General features: G+C 42.4%; 1 protein-coding gene across 3 annotated transcripts in view; it reads left to right on the plus strand.

Moving 5' to 3' along the window:
• DAB1 (DAB adaptor protein 1) overlaps positions 1–22,566 on the plus strand; it is a 1,267,144-nt gene that overhangs the window by 927,864 nt on the left and 316,714 nt on the right. The window lies entirely within an intron of this gene.

Consider the following 22,566-nt stretch of genomic DNA (forward strand, 5'->3'; position numbering starts at 1 on the left):
CAAACAAACAAAAAACTCCTAGAGTAAGAGCAAGCTAGTGGTGATAAAGCTGCTCAAGAAAGTCATCAAGAACCCAAGATTCCTCTGCCTTTCTGCTACCTCATCTTTAATATGTAGTGTTTGTTCTTTATGAGCTCTAAGTGGCTGCTGTAGCTCCAGTTTTCTCATCTCAATGCCAAGTCAAAAGGAAGTGCAAGAGACAAAAGAAGAAGAGCAATTGTGGGAAGGGTAAAAGACCTTAACTTTTGAGAATTTGTCTTTTAAAGGAAGAAAGCCTTTCTCAAGAATGTTCATCTGTATCTCCTTTGCCTCTAACTGGGACACATGACCAACCCTAGCTAAACAGGAAGCAGGATTCCAGTATTTCACTTTCTAGTCTCTATAGAAGGCAAAGGTTAGAGAGAAGGGTGTCAGGAGAGATGTTGAGTGAGCCAGGCTACAGAATTTTTCCCACTCACACAACTTGTAAATGGTGAAGCCATGTGTTTCAACCCATTCTTTTTGACTCCAGAAGTCATACTGTTAACCGTGGTGCCATACTGCCTCACTATTGGGCAGACACTAGAGAATCTTAGACAAGTTTTTAAGCCTTTCTATGCCAATTTTTAAATTTGTAAAATAGGAATAATAAGAGTATTTAATAAGGTTTCCGGGAGGGTAAAACATGAGAGACCTCATAAAACAATTACCACAGTGTCTCTGGCATATGGTAAGTGCATACCAAATGCATGTTAGCTGTTCTTACTGTTCAGTTGTTATTGTTCTTATTGTTAGCAGACAGTTTCTTTGCTTTGCTAGCATTTGTGGATACAGAGAGTCAAACAAAATACAATATAGCATTTACTTTTTAGGTGCTTACTTGTTCAGACTTATTCATAATTTACAATGTTAAGTTCAATGATGGAGCAATGGGCAGCAGTGGTATAGAAAAAGGAGGATCGAGGTACTTTGGTATGAACTGGAAGAGATAGGCAAGGGTGTCAGGGTCAGGGAAGGAAGGGTGGTACTTACAGAGAAATGATGCTATTTAGATGGCTCTAAAGAGACGAGGCAGTTCACCAGGAAGAGGAGAGGGAAGGGTATTCCTGACAGAGGGAACAATATATGCTAAGCAGGTGTCAAGCTGCCGAGGGTTCACACTGTACTGCCTGCTGGGAGCTGCAAGCATTTCCAACAGTCTGGACAGTAGTGTGGAGCTCCAGACCAGCTAAACAGACACGAGCAAGATTTTCTGAGTGCCTCCTTTATGCCAGGTACTGCATGGGGCACCAGGGACACAAGGAGGAGTGATGTACAACCCCTGCTCTCAAGAAGCACATCACATTTACACTGTTTTCTCATTTGCCAGATGGGAAAATGCAAGAATCCTAAATTTTGTTAACTACCTCCTCTATGCTAGATTCGGGGCTTGATGCTTTGTGGACATTGTCTCATTGCACTTCAAGGTCATTATAATTCTCTCCCTCTTGCAGGTGGGGAAACCAAGGCTCAGTAAGATGAAAGGAGTTATCCAAGATTACCCAGCTAGTAAATGATACAGCAAGGATTCAGACCAGGTTTCTCTGACTCCACAACCTGTGTGTTCTGCATTTTCAACAGTCTGGACAGTAGTGTGGAGCTCTAGACCAGCTAAATAGGCATGAGCAAGATTTCCTGAGTGCCTCCTTTATGCCAGTCACTGTGTGGAGCCTGGGTACTACACACATATGCATCACCCTAGTGGTAAAATGAAACAATATCTGAGAGCACTTCAGAGTCAAATGCAATATAAACACCAAGTCCCTGGAGTTATTTATTTATTTATTTATGAAGAACAAGGAAAGCCCCTCCTTTACTACCCCAGTAAATCTCCACTAGCTTGTCAATTCCTTCTCAGCCAGGCCGATTAGCTGGAGTGGAGCTGTCCAGGTTGCTTAAGTGAAGGAAGATGACTTGATTGTAGTTCACTGCCTTAGCTGTCACTGAACTGCATTCCTAAATATGATCCTTATTGCCCTGCTAACCCCTCTATAAACACCACTGCAATGAAAGCATAAAACATTAAAAACATCCCCTGGTTAACTGCTATTGCCTTTTGAATTAACACAAGAAATACTCATTTGAGGGATGTGGTTTAATTCAAGCAATATTTCTTGATGGGTTAGTGAATATCATATGTTGTACTTTAGCGTAATACAACATCATCAATTATTTAATTATTGTTATTGATTGACCTCTTTGAGATTATTTGATAATAGATTTTTCACTATTCAGAAGGTTAAATGCTGAGCAGTCAGGAATCTTCTTCTGCAGTTCTGAGTGTCTTCTGAGCTGTGACCCAACTTGCAAATAGAAAGGTGTATATGTATCTACGGGTATGTTTTTGTTTTGTGGGTTTTTTTGTTTTTTGGAAGAGACAAATTGCAGACCATCCTGGAACATTCTGGAATTAATGAACATGATGCATAAATAGCCTTGCTAAATCAAGCCATAACAAAGAATTGAACTGCTGATGACACTGCAGAAAGGTTTCAAAGACACAGATGATCAAGCCCACATAATTAGAATTACTGTTTAAATATGCAAAAAATCAGATAGCCAACACTGGAAAGGGAGAACGGGTTACAAAACTAGCACCAATGTGAAATATGAGTAATGGTCAATAAAAGCATATCTACCCATGACTTTGTAACTAAGAACTAGAAAGCAATACGGGATTGTGTCCATTTAGCTCATGTCATGGGACACAGTATGGAGTTCTCAAGGGCTTCTCATGGGCTTTGGAGGGAGGAAGGAGGATGAGGCTGGAAAGCAGGCTGCCTGGGAACCGCTCCTCTTGCGGCACTAATTAGTTTTGTGACCTTGGGATTAATTGGCCTGCTAAGCCAAATCCCTTGACCAGGGTTCAGCACTCATTGAGCTGGACTCCAGCTGCTTTGGGGGCCATTGTTGTAGGCTGTGTGAGGATTGTGGAATGAATACAGCATATGAATTATAGAGTTATAGAAATGAGAATGACAGGTATTTTCTAATGCGGAAAGATCAGACTGGGATTTGTTTCTTGAAGTGTTGTCAACCTTAATAATTTTTCCTAAGGTCCTCATTTCATGTCACCATGTTAGCACTGGTCTGTTGATTAATACTACTGTGGATAATTTTATTAATAACAGACAGAATTCATCTAGCGACTGGTAATTTGCTAAGTAATGGTCAGATACATGATTTTATTCCTCACGTGCCACATGGGCAGATGTTATTTCAGGCAGGTGCCCAAACTCGAAAGTTTTTTCCCCAGTAATTTAAAGTCAGTGAGAGAAACAGAAATTCTGTCTTGGATGTCAGCTGTGCAAAGTGGTGATATAGAGAAAGGACACGTAGTCAAAAGACCTAGAATTGAATCATGGCACTTCCCGTTATTAGTTTTGTGACCTTCTTCAAATCATTTAAACTTTATGCAGGTCTTACTGTCCATACTTTTAGAATGTTTGAAATAAATGTGACCAAGGAAATGATATGGACACACAGTTTAATAAGATATATAAAACGTGCTTCCCTACTGCAAAATACAGTGCATATGTGTGGGGTGTTTCTGTCCTCAGAGGATAAACACCTGTTAGCTAGGAAACCACAGTCTACCTCCAGAGCAGGCATCTAATCCATCCTGGCATTCTTTTCCATGAGCTCATGTGCGGTCTCAGGATTCTTTGAGTACAGCACCCCACGTGGCCATTTACCAGTTGGTCAATTCTGGCAAACGAGATGAAAACTCATGCCGTCTCAACCCTGGCACAGAGGTTGGACTCAAGATCTGCCGCTAGCCATTCTCCTTAGAGGTAGGCTTTTCTCTTTGCCTCTAATTCCTATGATCTGACCCAGAAAACTCACAGACCCACCCATCTCTCAGAAGCTAGGTGGATTTGCTTTATGCTACTAGCTAGGTGGCAGCTGCGAGAAATGTCAGCCTGCGGGATGCAGCAGCCATCGTGGGTAGCAAACAACCTGGTAAGGCAAAGGGAGTGTATTTTTAAACCTAATCTACTCAGTAGCATTTGCTCTGTAATGATTAGATTCCTCCCCCAGAACATGACTTGCTGGGGTTCTTAGAGACCCTAATTTAAAAACTATCACTGAGGATTATTTTTAAACATCATAAAGGTATCTGAGACCTGAATTTCAGGTCAATCATCTCTCCATGTTTGTAGGGGTTTTTTTTGTTGTTGTTTTTTCAACTTGTAAATCTCTCAAGCTTTTAGGAAAAATAACTCTGGCAAAGAAATTCATTTGGCCACTCAAATCTCAGGGCCACTGTTGAGCTACCCAGCCCATATGACAGAAATCCTTTCCTTCTTGTTTTGGTTAAGCTCCCTGGCAAGCATTGCTTAATATGATTTGTTTTAGCATTTAAATTTCCCCTCTCCTGCCAAGACACAGGAGGTGTTTTGACACGTGGTATCATTTTGGTGATCTCTTAACCTCTTTTTATTCCTGATATCTGCCATGGCAGAGCTAACCATTTTGGGGTGATTGGTTGCCAGGTTTGGCAGCAGTTCTGAAGAGGCCCCATCTGCAGTCCGGAGGATTGGCAGATTGTTTTCTTGCAGGTGACATAGAGAGGAATTCACACACTCGGGAAAATTATCAACAAACTTCCATGAAAGGCACCTGGTGCTGCAGAATGGTGGTGTGTGCAATAAACCTGGTAGAGACTGTTGCACATCTCTCTCTTCTCTGACAGCCCATCTTCCAGATTATCTCAGCAGTTCTCCCAGTGGGATCCTGGGCCTGCGGTCTCATGTGGTGTTTCTTGTAAAGAGGGCTCTGTGTGTAGGCCAGGCATTGTAGCTCACACCTATAATCCCAGTACTTTAGGAGGCTGAGGTAGGAGGATCACGTGAGGCCAGGAGTACAAGACCAGCCTGGGCAACATAGTGAGACCCCCCATCTCTACAAAAAATTAAAAAAAAATTAGCCAAGTGTGGGGTCACATGCCTGTAGTCCCAGATACTCAGGGGGCCGAGGCCAGAGAATCACTTGAGCCTGGGAAGTTGAGGCTGCAGTGAACCAAGATCATGCCACTGCACTCCAACCCAGGCAACAGACTGCAAACCTTTCTCAAAAAACAAACAAACAAGCAAACAAACAAACACTGAACAGCACTGTTGGTTTGTGTACCCCCAGATTCCTATGTTGAAGCCCTAAGCCCCCAGTGTGATGGTATTTGGAGGCAGGGACATTGGGAGGTGATGAGGATTTGATGAGGTCTTGAGGGTGGTACTCTCATGATGGGATTAGTGGCCATATAAGAAAAGAAAGAGAGACTGGAGCTCCCTCTTTACAATGTGAGGATATAGGAAGAAGGTGGCTGTCCACAGCCATGAAAAAGACCCTCACCAGGAACCAAATCTGCTGGTGCCTTGCTCTTGGACTTCTCAGCCTCCAGCTGTTAAGAAATACATTTCTGTTGTTTAAGCCACCCAGTCTATGGTATTTTGTTATGGCAGCACAAGCGAAGACACAGTCTACTCTGTCTACCTCTGGGAGAATCACAGTGCTGTGTGTGGTCACATTAAAGGCTCTGAGAAATCCTGCAGTGGAGAGGATATTTCAGTCACCTGTCCATAGAATCAATTTGCAAAGTACCTCCATAGACTAGTTTTCTGCAAATGTTACTTTGGGAAAAGCTGGATTAAGTCATAGTTTGCCCTTCTTTGCTTCCTGCCATCTTTAGAATTTATGTCTGGGTCAGGCAGAGCACAATCATTTCATCTGATCCAAAGGTTGAATGTTTCTAAGCACATTTCCAGGGATGATTTGAGGGATGCGAACAAGGTGGACTGAGGTTGAATATAAAAGGAAATTATGGAAAGATCTAGAGCAATCACCTTATGGTGTAGCTTTAAGTATCCCCAAATATTTCATTGCTAGACTGTGAGCTCCTTGAGAGCAGGGAGTACCCCCTTTTCGTCGTGTCTATGCAAAAATGTAGAACTCGGAGAAATCCCTAGTAAATGCTTGTTGGATAAATGAAATCATTTGTGGGTGATTTCTTTAATGCTGGAAAGAAGTCAAGCAATTACTTAGTCTAATTCGTTTGTGAAACAAGCAAACCAAGATTCAGAGACAAGGAGTGTCTGTGAGCTCATGAAATGGACCTGAGGTTACAGATCTGAAAATGAATGATGAGATCCAATCAGTTCTTGATTTTGTGAATTGTTTAGAGATGGAATGTGTTCTGTGTGAGAACGGGAAGGTAAGGGAAGCCAAAAACATTTCAAACTTCATGGAGTTTGCTCTTTGACCTGGTTTACCTTTAATCATTCATTTAAACAACTCTTGTCGCCTATTTACAATAGTTGACTTGACTCCAGAGCTGAAGGAGGAAAAGTGATTAAAAAAACACAGTCTACATCCTTCAGGAGCTCACAGTCTAGTAGATGGTGAAATATGTAAAAACATTAGTTATAATGTGTAAACAAGTAGATGTATAAGCATCCAGTTATAATAATAGCACCTGCTGCGTACCAAGCACCGCATTAGGTACTTTATACACAGTGGTTCATTTAGTCCTCACACCGAAGCACACTTTTATCCCTTTGCTAAGGTGGAGAAACCAAAGTTCAGAAAATTTAAGCGATTTGCTCCAAGTGTTAGGGCTGAGTTTTGACCCTCACCCTGTTTCGCCCTCTGCCCCATTGTGTAAACCATGCTTACCAATGCCGATGACCACTTTTGAGGCTAACTCAGGGGCAAAGAGCCCAAAAAAGGGGGCAGATGATTTGTTCTGGAGACTCAGAAGTGTGTACAGAGATGTGTCAAGGGAGCTGCTCTTTCTCCCTCTGGTCTATCTGCCTTCTGCCCAAGGCTGGCCTGAAAGGAACTTGGAAGTGAAGTGCAGGGAAGTCAGAGTCTTCCCAATGGCCTCCATTGCAAAGTAAAAGCAAAAATCAAAGACTAAAATGCGCAGGCTCCAGCATCTACAGGATACATGTGGCTTATTTGGAGGTCAAAACAAGCATTCCTTGAGCATCTATTTTGTGCAGGGCATCGAAGGTACAAACAGGATAAAGCCTCCACCCTGGCTCTTGAGCAGTTGTCAGGGAAACAGTTGTAACCAGAGAACTACACACAGAGTGGCTGGAGCATGAAGGAGGGGAGTCAACTCTTTGTGCTTTGCAGGCATTGAGGGCAGTGGTGGGGAAGGGCCAGGATGGAGCAGTGTCTTAAAGAAGAAATGGAGAGCAGCTAGGCAGCAGAGACAAGGGCCAAACTTAGGAGGGGCTTGAGCAAGGTCTGAGAGGTGGAGAAAGAAAGTGGATATGGGGTGGGGGCTGCTAGTGATGAAACGGGAGGGAGGAGGAAAGGTTGGTGCAGTCTAACCCTGGAGAACCTTTAGAGCCACCACACTGAGGCTTTGGACAGTTATATATTCAGTTTCTCATAGTTCTCCTCTCTACTGCACACTGCTAATTGAATGTTTTTTTATGGACTCCAAGACCCACATCAACACTGTCTACTTTTAATTCCATACAATGGGGAAAACAACTCTTGGTTTTATTGACTGCTTCTTTATCTGACTTCACCTAATTGGAAAATAAACAGATAAAATGATACCTTTACTACTGATGAATAATTCATGTCCTCTTTGTCTTTTGTCATAGGAGAAAGCCTAGCAGATCTTTCTTAAGTTAGGATATCTGGTAGATGAGAGAAAAATGTGAACGATTAACTGCAAATTGAGTTTAGTGTGAATTCCTGAGAATCCGAGTCCTCCTCTGTAATAAAGTTTAGATTGGTTCACTTAACGGTTCACCTGGCTCTCGTGGAACCCAAATTCAGAACATATGAATGCTATTGACCTGTTAATTTGAAATGTTTTAATCTGCATAAAAATGGTTGTATTAATTGTCTCACATTAACCAGGTCTGACTATAATGTCTAATTGAATTAGGCTGAGTTTTCTGTATCTTAACTCTTTGCAGTTTCGTTTGCCCCAAACACATGTAACTTTTTTCTCCTCCATGCCTGTCATCTGAGCAAGTTGGGCTGTGTTGCTGTCAGATTAGAGAGAAATCCCACTCACCTTCAGCAAACACAAATACCTATCATCCTCACACTGTCTATACTGCTTGACACCACTCTTGGAAACATTCCTCTTTTCTAATTACCCTTGGTAACACTTCGCCACCCCAATCTCTCTGGTTTATATCATTTTCAAAATCCTGGTAAATAACTTTAACTCCTTACTGGAGACTGTGCTTCAAAATAAATACTGGAATTTAAAATTCTATTTTTTAAAGGATGTAATTTTTAATTATTTTATAAATATACACTATTTGTAGTGGGCAGGACACACTGCTAGATACCTAGGGCATATAACATAGTTGAGTTTGATCCTGCCCTCAGCGAGATCACAGTCTGGTTCTGGTGATATGGTTTAAATATATGAAAAGTTAAATAATGGTGCAAATCAACATTTAAAGTGAAAATTCCAGGCCGATAGTGATTAATGATTGAGTGATGGAATCTGTGGGGAGTAAGAAATCCTTAAGGATTTCTGAATGTGCCTTACGTGTTGATTTTGTTTTTTCCTTTCACCATTCTGGATTCTGAGGCTATGCTTGATTCTTTCCTGAGTCAAGAATATTCTTCCCCTCTATAACTCAATAAAATCACCTGTTTTGGGAAGGCTTCCTTGGCCTTCCTCGTCTGATTAAGTTGCCCTCTTCTGGGCTCTTTTGGCATCTTAGTCTGTCATAAGCCATCATTGTATTTATCTTACCATTTACTTGTTTCTTTCAATCAGCTGGAGTGAAGGGGCTCAACCAGCAACACACAGGAAGGAAAGACTAGAGAGAGAATTTAGGGAGAATTAGGTCATATATCCATGCCCTTTCTACTCAACCTGTGGTCCATGGACCAGCAGGTTTAGCATAACCTGGCGAGGAGTTAGAAATGCAGAATCTCAGACCTCTCCTGAGACCTACAGAATCAGAAGCTAAACTTTAACAGATCACAAGTCATTCATATATGTATTAACGTTCCAGAACCCTTGAGCTGATCTCGCATTAAAAAAACCTGAGGGTCTTTGGAAAGGACTGATGCTTGGGCCCCACCCACAGAGGTTCTGATTTAATTGGTTGGGATGTAGCCAATTAAAAGCTTTCCAGGTGGTGGAGCAGTGCATTCACAGTAGTGAGCCCCCTCCAGGTTAGTGTTTTCTAAATGCTGTCCCCTGTCATCAGGCTTATTGTGTGGTACTGTCATCTTCATATAGGTACTCTCTTAAACATTTCTATATTTGTGTATGCTGAGATTTAATAGAGTATCTCTCACTGCATAATTGTGTCATAAAAGTGAATGGAAAAGTAACCTGGGTGGAGACCTTTAACGATGATTTTGGCAGTGACATTGGAGCAAACTTGTTGAAAAATACCATCAACAGCTTGAATGAAGAATTGAGCAATATAAATGGCAGAAAAATGCTTTAGAAGGTTCTTGGTTGGCCAAAGTCAAAGTCTATGGGTTAAGTCAGGTACTTGGTGCCCAGATTTCATGGGAATGGAATGAGATGGCATGGGGGAAGACTCAGCTTGATCTCTTTTAATAGGAAGAGGGAGGTTTGATTCACTTTGAGCCCTAGATAATGCACTAGTGATACTTACTGGGCAGCTAAGAAAATCACAGTATGACTGTAATGCGTTAATGGAAGTGCAATGTTTATTTGTACTGGGCACTGGAATCTGCATCTCCTCTGGGTCCCACACTTTGAGGATTCAGTGAGCATTGTGGATAATGTAGATATCATGTCATGGGAGGGAGGTATATTCAATTGAATGCCTGGAGAAAAGAGGATGTGGCTAGTACATGACTGCTTTTTTTCATAAGGGCTGTTTTGTGAAAAGAGAGCAGAATTGTGCTGTGCTGCTCCACAGGACATAGCTAGGGCCAGGGGGATTCATGGAGGCAGATTTTGGCTCCATTTCGGAAAGACTTTGTGCCAGTGAGAGCCATCCAATAATAGAACTGGCTGCCTGGGGAGATGGTGAGAGCGAGCAAGCTCTCTATCTTTGGAAATGTTCTAGCAGAGACTGGATAGCCATCTGTCGTAGGTATTGTGGAAAGAGTCATGCATTTGGTAGATGAGCAAAATTTTGTTGGTGATGATGACAGTAGTAAATGTGACTACCATATACTGAGTGCCTTTGAAGTGCCAGGTATGGTGCTAGGCATGTGAGTATTCATTTCTATCTTTCATCCTTTTACAGCCATAATGAAAGTAAGAGCTATTACTCCCATTTTATAGAAGAAATAGATTCAGGGCTAGGATTTGAACCCTGGGTTTTATGACTCAAAACCCATAATCTTTTAACTATATCACCTGCTTTTTATGATTCCTTCCATCTCTAAGATTCTGTGATTTCAAGTATATTCAGATACTGGATTTGAAGTGACTTTTACATGTCCATGTATAAAATGTCTGATAGAGAGCTGGATGCGAAGGCTTGGGAGTCGAGAGAGTAGTCAGGGTGGCAGATGTAGACTTGAACAGAGTAGTCAGGGTGGCAGATGCAGACTTGAACATCCTCTGCCAGGAGGTGAGAGCTGATGCCACTGGGTTGGTAAGATTCCCAAGGTAGTGACTGCAGAGAGAAGGGGCCATGGTGGGCTGACTCCTTCCCGTTTGGTGCTGGAGACTCAAAAAGCCATGGGAATAGCTGTGAGGCCTGCTTTCTGAGAAGGAAGGAGTGATCTTAGTGCATATTGGAAGATGGGTTTCTAACCTCAGTAACGTGTGAATACTTCTTTTTTTTTTTTTTTTTTTTTTTTTTTTTTTTTTTTTTGAGACGGAGTCTCGCTCTGTCACCCAGGCTGGAGTGCAGTGACCGGATCTCAGCTCACTGCAAGCTCCGCCTCCCGGGTTTACGCCATTCTCCCACCTCAGCCTCCCGAGTAGCTGGGACTACAGGCGCCCGCCACCTCGCCCAGCTAGTTTTTTGTATTTTTTAGTAGAGACGAGGTTTCACCATGTTCGCCAGGATGGTCTCGATCTCCTGACCTCGTGATCCGCCCGTCTCGGCCTCCCAAAGTGCTGGGATTACAGGCTTGAGCCACCGCGCCCGGCCACGTGTGAATACTTCTATACATTTTTTGGATTCTATTTAATAGATTGAGACTTTGCAAAGTCAAGTGCTGAAATTGGAGTCAGTATATTACAGTGGCTAAAGGTAGAGCCTCTGCCTGAGTTGATACCTGGACATTGCTACTCCTTAGCTGTGTGCTCTTTCACACATTACCTTTGTATGCCTTCGTTTCATCATCTGTAAAATTAATGCATTTGGTTGCACTTTTTAAGCTGTATTAATCTCCTTCCTGACTGTAATAGATAGTATACTATACATAATTGAGGAAGCAAAAGGTAGAAAAGAAGGACTGTGTAGTCAGACTGCCTGGATTTCCATTTCGGCTTCATCATTTACAAGCCCTGTGACCTGGGGCAATTTACTTAGTCTCAGTAAGCCTTGGTTTCTTTGCTATAAAGTGGAGACAGTAGTAATAACTACCACATAGGGTTTTGTGATTAAATTAGATTATATGTATAGTGTACTTAGAATAATCCCTAGAGATCTTCAACATAGGAAGCAATCAACAAATGATAATGATGAGATATATTTATATATATTTTTATAACAAAGAAACTTGCTGTGCCTTGGGGTCTTTATTGTAGGGATCGGTGTTCATTATATAATCCCATAATGTGTGAACATGATCTATAGACATGTTTCTCTCTGAGCAAGAGATTCATGCATTGTAGTATGTGCATGGATAGGTTTACAGAAAATCTTTGATTCTCCTGAAATAGTAGATGAGACTTGGGGGAATGCATGTTTATATGGAGAAGATCTATTTTATCATTAATGCTCTATGACCTTACAAAATTCAAGAAGTTAGTGTGCATAATAATCTTGTAGATGTACATGAGGCTGTTAGTGAGCATAAATGAAAAATCTGGCTGCCAGTGTATATTAGTCAGTTTTCACACTGCTTTATAGAATACCTGTGACTGGGTGATGTTTAAAGAAAGAAGTTTAATTGACTCACAGTTCTGCATGGCTGGGGAGGCTTCAGGAAACTTACAATCATGGCATAAGGCAAAGGGGAAGCAGGTACCTTCTGGGACCTTGCTGGCACCCCCATAATACAGTCCCCTCCCACCAGGTCCCTCCCTTGACACAATTCTAGATGAGATTTGGGTGGGCATACAGAGCCAAACCCTATCACAGTGACTTAAGGAATAAAGCCATTTTGTCTGATATAACAGAAACTCAGAGGAAGTGGTCCTAAGATGAGTGTAATAGTTCAAAGTTGTTATCAGGGGCTCAAGTTCTTTCCTTCAGCCCTGTGCCATCCTCAGATTAATTGCTTCATGGTCCTAGGATAGCTGCTATAGATCCAAGTATCACACCTTCATAGAACTTCACTGAAAACAGAAAGAAGCCAGGGCAGCCAGGATGATAAGAAGAGGTTTCCTTACTTGTCTCCCTTCTTTGATCAGAGGTTATTTTTTTTTTTCCCAGAAGGAACTCCCACAAAGCAAGACACCCACCTACCCTCTGTTTATTCTTATTTTGCCAGAACTGTATCATATTGCCACTTCTAGCCGGAAGGGAGTCCAAGAAAGCAAGTGTCTGACTTTTTCAGCATCTCTGAGGAAAGTGGGCAAGAAAAGGCAGTGTAAGGGAAAAAGCTTCCTATATGTCAATGCACTAATGAAAATGTGAGAGCTCATTGCCTTAAGAGAGGTCATACAAAATACCTGAATTGGGGGTGGGGGTGTTTTGTGTTAAGAAACAGACATCCAGAGAAGGACCAAGGGAATTAGGGAGGGCTTCAAGGAACTTCAAGATGCCTTACCCTAAACAGGCGTCTTTCCTTGGTGACTCATGCAGAGGAAGTGGCTGGATTCCAAATAAGTTTGTCGAAAAACTGCCACGGAAGAGGCAGCCATTTGTTCATGTTTGCAGCTGCTGACTCTGACCCAAATCTGCCCTCCCCCAATCTTCAGCTGCTGGTACTGATGCATCCTTTTGGGAGCTGGACCATGAGCTCTGCCAGGAAGAAGGTGCCCATCTCAATGGCTCCCCCCTTCAATCTCCAAGCAAGCTGTTTCCAGAGAATGGGAGCAGCACACACAATAGTAACAGGTTTAGTAATTAGCAGCAGCCCTGGGGCCATGCAACACTTCTGAAAAGACAAGGTGATTCAATAAGATCTTCCACCACCCCTGAGAGTTTCCTAGATGGAAAGACAGGTGGGGATCTCCAGTGCTAATAACATGGAGGCCTTTCACCCTCAGTGGTTAGAGGGCATGGGTTAGGAAATGGGGAACAAAAGCAAAACAGGTGGACATGGAGGCTGTATTTCTGTTGTTGATGGAGACCATATTTTTATACATGATCTTGGCAAAGTGTGCTACTGTAAAGAGCAGGCAGGGAATCCATAGAACTGTGATGGTACAGTCCTTTCAAAATAAACATGCAAAATGTGAAAACACAACACAACAAGCCCATGTCTTTACCCATCTCTTTTATCCTCAATCCAGAGGCTGAGGAATTTAAGGAAAATTCTTTTTTTTTTTTTTTTTCAAATTAATTGGTAAACAAAAGGTTGAAAGTTTAATACTGCATTTATTATATTGAGTCAAAGTGCCCTATGCATATTTTCTCTAACAGAGGGTGGAAGAATCCAATGAGATCAGTGAAGGTATTTTTTATCTCCCTTGGGAGGCAAAGGGGAAGCAGGCACCTTCTTTACAAGGCAGCAGGGAACTAGCGAGTGCCACATAGAGGAGATAACTTTTGATCTGATTGTCGAAGGCTGAGTAGGAACTTGCCTGGCTTATGGAGGTATATCAAGATTATGGAGGTGTCAGGTATTCTATCTACTAGAGTATTTTAAGTTGTAGGACAGCATCTAAAGAGCATAAAGTTGTAAAATTCAATGAATATGTGACATTTTGTTTACTTTAGTACTTCTTTTCTTCAGAAAGAAACAATGAATTTTCTTTTTCTGGAGGATCTTCTTTACCAAACCCGAATTGTATGGTTGGTTTGGAACTACCATTCAGTTCCACCCCTTTAGATGCAATCAACTGATCTGGGAGTATGCAAATCATTCTCTCTGGACCAATCAAAGTCTTCCCTGGGATTTTTCTTTTTCTTTTTCTTTTCTTTTTTTTTTTTTTGAGTTGCAGCTGGGAGATTTAAGTCAGTGTCTTGCTGGAGACAAAGTGAGAGATGCTGTGTGCGATTTGTAGATGGCTCTGACCTTGCCATTTGGAAATACTCCTGACTACAGGAGACTGAAACCCAATTCAAATGAACTTAGATACAAATGGCATTGATTGTAAAATTTACAAACACATAGTCCATGTCTGTCTCTCCTTGCTGGGTTGATCTTCACAAAAGCAGACTAGGCACTTTCAAATGGTGGCACTCAGTATCAACAATGACTTCCATAGCTCACTTCTCATTGAGGTTGAGGGAGGGTGGGAGACAGGCAAAAAAATAAATAAATAAGAAAATTTCATATTAGACTAGTGTTTTTCAAATGTTGATGTACCTATAAATCACCTGGGGATCTTCCTAACATGCAGATTTTGACTCAATAGATCTGAAATGGTACCTGAGACTTCATTTCTAACAAGCTCCCATGTGAGGTGGATGCTGCTGGTTCAAAGACCACTCTTTGAATAACGTAATGTTCAAAGATAATGCTTAAGGATTCAGCAAATACGAAAAGATGGTACAGCATAAGGTTGTATGGGAGTGGGGTAGAAGTGAGCTGTGATTTTCAGTAGGATAATTAGGACAGACTCATAGAGGTAATCTTTGAGCATACTTGAAAGAGGTCATTCTATTTACGTGACTAAAAAAAAATTGTGTTTTAAGAACATATTAGTGAACTACTGCTGCATAACAAATTACTCCAGCATTTAGCAGCTTAAAAGAACAAACATTTATAATCCCACAGCTTTGATGCGTCAGTTGAGCTGGGTCCCCTTGCTCAGGACCTCTCACAAGACTGCAATCAAGGCATTGGCCAGAGCTGCTCCCGTCATTGCAAGGCTCACCCGGGATCAGTCTGTTTCCAAGCTCACTCAAGGGGCCATTGGTGGACTTCAGTTCCTCACATGCTGTTGGACTGGGGGTCTCAGTTCTTGTTAGGCTATTTGCTGAAGGCTTCCCTCAGTTCTCTGTCATGTGGCCTCCCCATAGGGTGGCTCACATCTCTTGCCCTAATGAGAGGGCAAGAGATGGAGAACAAGATGAAAGTTGGGGTCTTTCTATAACCTAATTTATCAAGTGACATCCCATTACTTTTGCCATATTCCATTTATTTACAAATAAGCATACTTGCTTACAAGTAAGTCACTAAGTCCAGCCCATACTCAGGGAGGAGACTAACAAAGGCATGAATATTACTAGGCAGGGATCACTGGGGGTGTGCCATTTTAAGGTGGCTGCCACTGCACATATTTGCCTGTTACCTCAGAATCTGAGTGTCTATGCCCTTATGTAGGTTGCTGTCACTAGTGGTTTGTTTAGGAAAGAGGATCATGGGAATTTTTTGGCTCCCAGCAGAAACTAGGATTGCCCAAATGGTTCTCACTGAACAACTTTACTTTGGCCAATCTTCAACTTTTGAGGTAGATCCAAGCTGGTTTTTTAAATTTTTTTTTAATTTTTTTTTCTTTTTGAGATATCCAAGCAGAGGCTGTTAGGCCACCTGAGAGCTTGTGGGCAGCTGAGCTCTGACTGACCCCCTGGCCATTTTAGCACTGCCAATAAAATTGCCTGAGGAGCCTGCCAAGGAGACAGATGCTGCTGCTGGAGAAACACCTTCTGCAGCCTGGCATTTGTCCGGTAATTGCTCTCCAAGAGAAAATAAAATCTTCATATGAGGGGGAAGGTGGATGGCGCCTGTCAAGTGTAGAGATGATTTAGAATAAGTGCTGCAAATAAAATGCACAAGATTTTATTACAAAATAAAATACATTTGTATAGATCTAAGATTTGACTCTTTAGAAATCCACTGACTTAGGAAGTGCTTCTTGTTTTCTAGGCATGGAATAATACACAGTAAATTGGATTATGTGCAAAATGCCTCACCTGTTTTCTCTCTCCTGTTCTGTTTGAAGTCATATTTCTTTTGCAATAGAGCCACTATTTCCTCTGTCTTATAGATTCATAATGTAGACACAGCACTGATTTAGGACTGGACAATAGGCTCCGTCACTTATACTAAGAGGGAATTTAAGCTTTTGTCTAAAGTTTTCTGATCTTTAAATTTGGATAGTAATACATCTATCATAAACTTGTTTTAAAAGTGTATAAAGTTACCCCAGAAAAAGTTCCTTGCCATATTGTAGATACTTAATAAATGGGGTCTCTATAACTGCTATACCTGTACTTAAAATAACAATGGTGGGAAGAGCTTTATAGTCTTCCAACATAGGAAAATCAAGGCCCAGAAAGTTTAAAGTGTTTCCTAAAGACCGTATAATAGGTGGCCGGGCGCAGTGGCTCACGCCTGTAATCCCAGCACTTTGGGAGGCCGAGGTGGGCGGATCATGAGGTCAGGAGATCGAGACCATCCTGGCTGACATGGTGAGACCCTGGCTGTACTAAAAGTGCAAAATACTAGCCGGGCATGGTGATAGGCGCCTGTAGTCCCAGCTACTCGGGAGGCTGAGGCAGGAGAATGGCGTGAATCTGGGAGGAAGAGGTTTCAGTGAGCCGAGATCGCGCCGCTACACTCCAGCCTGGATGACAGAGCAATACTCTGTCTCAAAAAAAAAAAAAAAAAAAAAAAAAAAAAAAAGTCATATAATAGGTAAGCTTTCCACCATCTATTCACTCCAACCTGGGCGACAGAGTGAGACTCTGTCTCAAAAATAAATAAATAAATAAATAAATAAATAAATAAATAAATAGTTGGAAATGATACAGTAACTGGTATGAGGACATAAGGAGGCAATTTTAGTTTGGGTGACCTTGGAAAGCCACTTTAAATAAGTGACATTTGAGTGGAAACCTATCAGACAAGAAGGAGCCAAGAGAGGAAACAAAACTGCAAAGACCTTGAAGCAGAAAGGACAGAAGGAAGTGGGGTGGTGGGCATTTCTCAGATAAAATAGGATATCTATAGTTATGCCAGGAGAAAATTTGGTTAAACAAATTATAGAATTTCTGGTCATCTGTAAAGTAAGTGCCCTTGACAAAGGGCTTTTCAAAGTTGTTAATATAGCAATGTTTATGATGATATCTCAAGGGATCAGGGACTATTATATTATTGTTTTGAGAACTATTTAAACATGGATCCATCCTCTTTTCCTCCCTGCCTCCTTCCCTTCTTCCCATCTGTGTACCTGTTCATCTGTCCTTTTTTCCATCTGTTCATCCCTTGTGTGTGTGTGTGCGCGCGCAGGCGTGCGTGTTTTGTGTGTGTGTGTTTTTTTTTTTTTCTGAGACAATGTCTTGCTATGTTGCCCAGGCTGGCCTGGGACTCCTGAGCTCAAGCAATCCTTCTGCCTCAACTTCCCAAGTAGTTGGGACCACAGGTGTGCCACACCAGGCCTGGTTTATCCGTTACTTATTTGTAAAGAGCATCCTTAAGGGATAGAGTGTTCTGTGGGAAACCTTGGTAAATTGCTTAGTGAACATTCATTAGATCCTCTGAGCCTCACAACATCCCTATTGTAAGTAGGGATTGGCATTCCATACTGCAGAAAAGAGAACTGGGGCTTGGAGTGTGAAGGACCTGCCAAGCCTCTGATGGAAGTTGAATCAGGTCAGCAAAGCGCATGTGAGACTCCAAGTCAGGTGCTCTTCCCAAAATCCTGGCCACAGCTCCAACTTCAGCTAACAGAGCCTGAGACATTGATTTTTCTAAGTGCTCTGATATTTTGATGTTTTTCAAAAATTAATAACAAGAACAACCATGTTCTCATAGCTATTGGGATATTTTGAGGAGCTGAGTGAATAAATTGCATAGGGAACAAACTCATGTCTCCCCTGCCAAAAGATGCAGAATCCTGTTTTCTTTGAAGGATGGCTGTCTTGGTCCTTTTGGACGGCTATAACAGAATGCCATAGATCGGGTGGTTTGTACATAACATAAATTTACTTCTTACAGTCCTGGAGGCTGGAAAGTCCAAGATCAAGACTCTAGCAGATTCAGTGTCTGTGAGAATTCACTTCCTGGTTCATAGATGGCACCTTCTCACTGTAACCTCACTTGGTAGAAGGGGTGAGGGACTTCTCTGAGGTCTTTCCTGTAAGAGCATGAATCCCATCACCTCCCAGAGGCTTCACCTCCACATTCCATCATCCTGGGGATTAAGTTTCAATGTATGAATTTGTGTGTGTGTGCAGGGAGAGGGGGCATACCCATTGTCTATGGAAATGGCTAAATTACATTTTCTGAACAATAAACATAACATATTGTTAACAACCACTGACTGAGCATCTGCTGAAACAGGCATAGTGGGAGGTCAACTTTGTATTAAACTACTCATCCTAACAACATCTTGAGTGGCAGAAGCCATCAATTCCACTTTTCTATTATGGAAACTGTGGCCAGACTGGGGCCAACTTACCCCTTCCTCATAGTAAGCACAGTGTCTCGGGCCCCCACTGTATTTTTCAGGTCCCACAAATAGATTTTCACTTCTTTTAAACTCAGAAGAAGGAAATGGACTTTTAGAGTCAAATATTATGCTTGTCGGCTGGGCGCGGTGGCTCACGCCTGTAATCCCAGCACTTTGGGAGGCCGAGGCAGGCAGATCACAAGGTCAGGAGTTTGAGACCTGCTTGGCCAATATGGTGAAACCCTGTCTCTACTAAAAATACAAAAATTAGCCGGAAGTGGTGGCGGTCGCCTGTAGTCTCAGCTACTCAGGAGGCTGAGGCAGGAGAATCGCTTAAACCCGGGAGGCAGAGGTTGTAATGAGCTGAGATCGGGCCACTACACTCCAGCCTGGGAGACAGAGTGAGACAAAAACAAAAAAAAAAAAAGAAAAGAAAAAAAAAAAGATTATGCTTGTCATAATACCAACACAGTAATTGAATATAATTTTTTAAACACATTTTGCAAAGAAAGGATCCTATGAAAGAAGCAGTGCCTAGGCCCTATGACTGTTATATTGTGGGGACCAGGCTAGGGCTCAGGGAAGTTGCAGCTCATTCAAAGCCGTGCAGGAGAGATGGGCAAAGCACGACCCACACAGACCCAAACCTGTGCTATTTTCCTGCCATACCTTGAGGCCTCATTCTCAATTGGCTTTACCCTACACTCTAGCTTTCAGCCTCAGCATCATTTCCACAGAAACAGTGAGTGCCTAAAAACTGGGGCACTGCATCCTTAATTTTAGCACCCCATCTGCTCCTGGATAACGACAGAGAGAAATGCACAAAACCTTCTTTTCAGAGAGCCTCATCCCAGGATTCCTGAGCAAGTGTGCAGGCCCGCCCAGGGCTTCATGAGAATGAGCGCTGCCCTGACCTTGTTAAAGTGGACAGTTCAGTCCAGCAAAAGCGCCCCTCCCTGTTCCATTAGGCTGAGTGTGGAACTGGCCCCCTGGAACTCAGAGATAATGAGCAAGTGGAGAAACAGGTGGAAAGCAATGGTGCTGGAGTTTGCACACCCCACTGCTGCTCACCAGCCACTGCTGTTCACCAGCCACTGCTGCAAATGAGAACCTTTGGGAAGTTTGGCCTTCATTTCCCTGCACACTGAGAGGTCAGTGTGAATAGGGGCCATTTTACATTCAAGGCACAAAACACTTTCCTCCAGTAAATGGAGTTTTAATAAAGCCTTTGTATGATTCCGGGTATCACAACAACTGAATCAGATCCTGGATGCATTAGCCTGGGCCCTGGTGAGTTTCCCTATGGCATTTCACTTATGATGCGATACTTACTACCTTTGGCTGAGTTTATCATCAGGAAGAGGTTTCTAAATTATTGTAGACAGCATCTGCTTAGATAAAATTATGTGTCCCCTCTTTGAACCTCACTTTCCCCAGTGGTAAAATGAAAGACTTAGGTTATTTCTAAACTCTCATCTAGTTCTGGATTTTATATTTTGAACGACTACTAAGGGAGAGACCCCAAGTTAAGGGCTGGGTTCGTGTTTGGGGGATCACATGAAATTATGGATGGAATAAAAATGTGTAAATCTTATTCACCTTTCTTTTGACAGAGAATAACAACAGTCAGTTATGAAGGAACAACTGTGGACTCAAGGACTTTAGATACTTCCCCCTCCCTCACCACAATATTAATGTTGCAAGATAAATTGTAACATTTCAGAGATGAGAAATTTAGGCCCAGGGAGGTTAAGAAACCATAACGTTTAGTGCCAGGGATTCAGCTGAAGACTTGACTTCGCCTTGCAGCCTTCATTATTTTTACCATCACCATCATCATGTTTATTGCCATTGTATTATAGTCACAAGAAAGATGCATTCACATGGACAGCAACACAAACATAGTCAATACCAAGTTATATTGGCTTGAGGTAAGGTGTCCACTGATGACCTTTGCCTGGATATAGATTGTGTAGGAAATAAAGGGCGTGGGACATTCTGAGTGACAGAGTATCCAGAAAAGTTAACTTTTCCAGATGAGTTAAACTGAATCTTCATTTATTGGGAGCAAGGTCCAGGGCCATAAACATGCTCCCCAACATAACTGAGTTTCTTTCCTCCCCTTCAGACAGGTTGCAACCAAGAAGCTGTGTGTGTGTGTGTGTGTGTGTGTGTGTGTGTGTGTGTGTGTGTGGTGGTTGGCGGGAGGTGGCGAAGAACAACAACTGTCACTCTTAAGTCAGCTACACAGAGTTTGATGTCTGATTTTTTTTTTTTTTTTTTTTTTTTTTTTTCATTTTCACAAAGCTCGGCTTTCTAAGCTTGGGGCATTTGATGACTTAAATGACTGCCTCAGTTTCCCAGTGTGCTCAGGCTTCAGGAATCCAAACTTATCAAGTCTGTGGCGACACCTAGAGAAGGAGGATAAGTTTAATCTTGGCACCCTCAGATTGAGCTTTGTACCCACGTGGGACTGCTCAGCAATCGTGATGAGAGAGTCCACTTTGTTCCATCATCCCACCTAGCCCACTGTGTCATTAGAAGAGCAACAGCCATTACGGTGCCCTTCTCACACTGGGCGACACTTAACAGCTGTCGTTTACTTGGGTCCATCACATGAGCATATTGAAGCAATGGGCTTTTGGAGTCACAAAGACATTTTCAAATCCGAGTTCTGCCGCTTGTCTGTCAATCTGTCTATCATCTATCTATTTTTTTTTAGAGATGGGCTCTTGCTCTGTCACCTAGGCTGGAGTACAGTGGCACTATCATCGCTCAGTGCAGCCTCAAATTCCTAGGCTCACACACTCCCCACCTCAGTCTCCCAAGTAGCCAGGATTACAGGAGTAAGCTACCATGCCCATCTCTCTATCTGTATTTTCTGGAGCAAGAACTTTAACTCTCTGCATTTAAGTTTCTTATCTGTGAAAGAAACTATTACGGAAATGAAACTATTAAACCCTTGCAGTTGTTCGGCAGAGAAATGACAGTAGCATTTTGAAGCTAGCTCACTACAGAGATGGGAGCAGGGTTAGTGGGATAGATGAAATGAGATTATTATTGTTCTTTTTTTTTTTTCTTTTACAAATGAGGAAAGGGAGCCTCACAAAAGTTTTCCTTTCCCAGAGTTGCCCAGCGAGTGATTGGCGAAGCCAGCCCGGAAAACCCTAGCCTTCTGGGCACAATTGCTTACTTCCTGCTAGACTGGGAGCCACTGAGCAGCAAGGACTCTGCCATACTTTCCGTCTGGGCCTGGCTCTGGCATCCCCTTTGTTGATCTCATCCTTTATTTCTTTTTCCCTGTCCTCTGTGTCCCATACTAGCATCTCCACTGTTCTTTGATGAAAGTGCTTGGCTCATTTCTGCCTCAGAGCTTTTTGGGCTTGCTGTTCCCTCTGCCTCAAATGCTCTTCCCCCAGATCTCTACATGGCATGCACCTTCACCCTCTTAAAAGTTTTGCTCCAATGTCGTCTCAGTGTGGCCTTCACTAACTACTCATTAAAAAGACTTACTCCTCTCCAGCACTTTGTATAGCCCTCCCATCCTTGTTTTACTTCGTAACACTTACCAATACCTGACATATAGTATACGTGATAGACTTGATTGATTTATTGTCCACCACCCTTCACTAGAACATAATCTGTGTCCTCAGAACTGAACAATGTATGGCAAATAGCCCGCAGTCTGTAAATTATACTACGCATTGATTGAAAGAGTAAATAAACGTGTTTGGAATGGCGGGGGTCTGTGTGTAAATGCCTCCTGCCCTGATGATGTTTGCAGCAGAACACTAAACTGCGTCTCCCCATGTGATTGCTCCTTGCCAAACCCCTTCTCTAGTGATCACTGAAAGTCACTAATTATGATCTCAGCTGTGTACTTTGTCCTTCCTTCTTTGTGGGGTGGCTTTGAGCTCCCACAAGGGCCAGGAGGGCTG

Source organism: Rhinopithecus roxellana, chromosome 12 (assembly GCF_007565055.1).
Source record: "Rhinopithecus roxellana isolate Shanxi Qingling chromosome 12, ASM756505v1, whole genome shotgun sequence".
Classification (NCBI taxonomy): Eukaryota; Metazoa; Chordata; class Mammalia; order Primates; family Cercopithecidae; genus Rhinopithecus; species Rhinopithecus roxellana.